Genomic DNA, 2,267 nt, shown 5'->3' with positions numbered 1-2,267 from the left:
CCATTGAAGTTATCTATGAACAACATATGTCTCCAAGTAGTCCATATCCGCGGACGCGGCTATTCGAATAGATAATAACCCTGCAGGGGTGTACTTTGTCACACACGCTCTCGCCACTTATCGCCATGTGCACGTCATGCACCTCGGCAACCTTCAAGCGGAAACCTAGCGAGGGAGTCGGCCACGACCGTTAACCACACTAGTACCTAGTCCAGGTTTATCGCCTATCTAAGGGTAACCCGCACGGAAGTCCGGCCGAGGTTTCCGTCACGGCCCCAAACGTTGTGCGCAGGGTTCCCAAGCCCACCATCCGGGTGCCACTTGATACACCGTGCCACTGCCTACCGCATCACAGCCCACCTCTCAGGTCAGCACCATTCACGGTCTCCAGCATGACTATAAACACCAGAAACTACTTGCAACTCCTGGACCGAGTACTATGCGATTAATAAGTCGAGCGGGGTCATATTTCAGGGCCCAGCATGTGGTAGTATCTAGTCTTGGATTACATACACGGAACTCAGTTCCTAAGGACGGTTAAAATGAAACAACCCGCCATGTACTCCTACACAGCCTTTCACCGGCACCTTTACCAAATCAGGTTCAACACACAACCTTCGCTTACCGAACACATTCTCACAATTCTGTTCATCTCCGAGATGACAGAGAATACACAACTCTAAGCATAGCATGCATAGCAGGATAAGGCACATCATGGCTCAAGCAACTACCAGGTATGCTAGGTTGCAAGGTTCATTTATTTACTGTGACAAGGATAGGTCATGCAAAGGAAGTGGGTTCAACTAACGTGGCAAAAGCATTTGAAGCATTTGATCCTAATGCAATAAGTAAGTGCAGGAGCAAGAACATGGGATTTATCGGGATGATCAAAATGGTTGCTTGCCTTGTTGCTCAGAGGAGTGACAATATCCGTCAGACGGATATTCGGTGGAATCCGGGGGAGCGGAGCCTACCGGAAGGAATGACAACAATCAATAACAAACATATGCAATCAAGATGATGCATGAGCATGGCATGAGAATGCAAGGTGATAAACTAATGTAGCTAGCATGTATTAGGTTTGAAGTTGATTTGAATCAAATTCAAATATTACTTCAAACGAGGTATTCTCGAATACCATTTTAATTGATTCGACCTGATGCTCAGATCAACTTGCTTTTAACATGCATGGGATGACATGTTAGGTTGCTGGTTTGTAATTAGGACAGTGTTTGATCATGTCATTTATAGTGAAATTTAAATATTTGCCAAATTTCATCTACAAAGTATTTATAAGAATTAACTTATTCATTAATCTACATGTTTGGGTTCTGTAACATTTTCAAACATGTTTGAAAATGGCATATTCATATTCCTTGGATTTTTCTGATACTTTTTCATATATAAATTATTTTCATTGGAGTTACAGATTAATTTCTATGAATTTTGGAAGTTTTAAACATTTCTGGAATTATTCTTATGCCGGAAAACCCCTTTATTGCATCAGCCTGACATCAGCAGGTCAACTGACCTGTTCAAGTCAAACCTGACAGGCGGGCCCACTGGTCAGCCTCTCAGGGGCTAATCCCGCGCTGACCAGCCCCTAAGTGTGTTTGACTTGGCCTTGGGCCCATTGTCAGTGAGTGTTTAGGCGTTAAACTGCTGGGTTAGGCTGGCCACGTCGTTCCTCGCCGGAGCCTGGCCGGCGGCGACCAGATCCGCGGCAGAACCTCGCCGGATACATGCTAAAATGAGCAGTGGTGCTCGGAAAAGGAGGCTGAGAGCACTGGAGTGATCTCCACGCTCGACCTCATCCACCGCTGGCCTCACGGAGAGCTATAGGTGGCCGGAGTAAGCCGGCGACGAGCCGGGGCGGCTGCCGGAGTACGGGTTCGATGGTCCAGTGGCTAGGGGGTCGGATCCGAGGGGAAAGAGAGGGGAAATGATCGAAGGCTCACGGGGAGTGCAGAGAAGGGCTTAGACGGCTCGGGGAAGGGCTGTTGCCGGCGTTTCACCGTCGATTTGCCGGCGACCGAAGGTTGAAGACGATGGCGTTGGGGACGTTGCAGAGCTCGGGGAGACTTCGGCCGTTGCAGAGAGAACCAGCTCGACGAGGCGAAGGTACTGGACTACTCGGAAGGGGGTTCCTGTGGCTAGAGGCGCGGCGTCTCGAGCTTGAGCTCGTGGCAATGGCGGCAGAAGGAGGGAGGAGAGATCCCGAGAGGAGGGGGAAACTGGAGCTGGGGAACGAATAGGGACGGGCTCGG

Source organism: Hordeum vulgare, chromosome 5H, assembly GCF_904849725.1.
Source record: "Hordeum vulgare subsp. vulgare chromosome 5H, MorexV3_pseudomolecules_assembly, whole genome shotgun sequence".
Classification (NCBI taxonomy): domain Eukaryota; kingdom Viridiplantae; phylum Streptophyta; class Magnoliopsida; order Poales; family Poaceae; genus Hordeum; species Hordeum vulgare.
The sequence above is the reverse complement of the archived record's forward strand: the minus strand, read 5'-3'. Positions refer to the sequence as shown.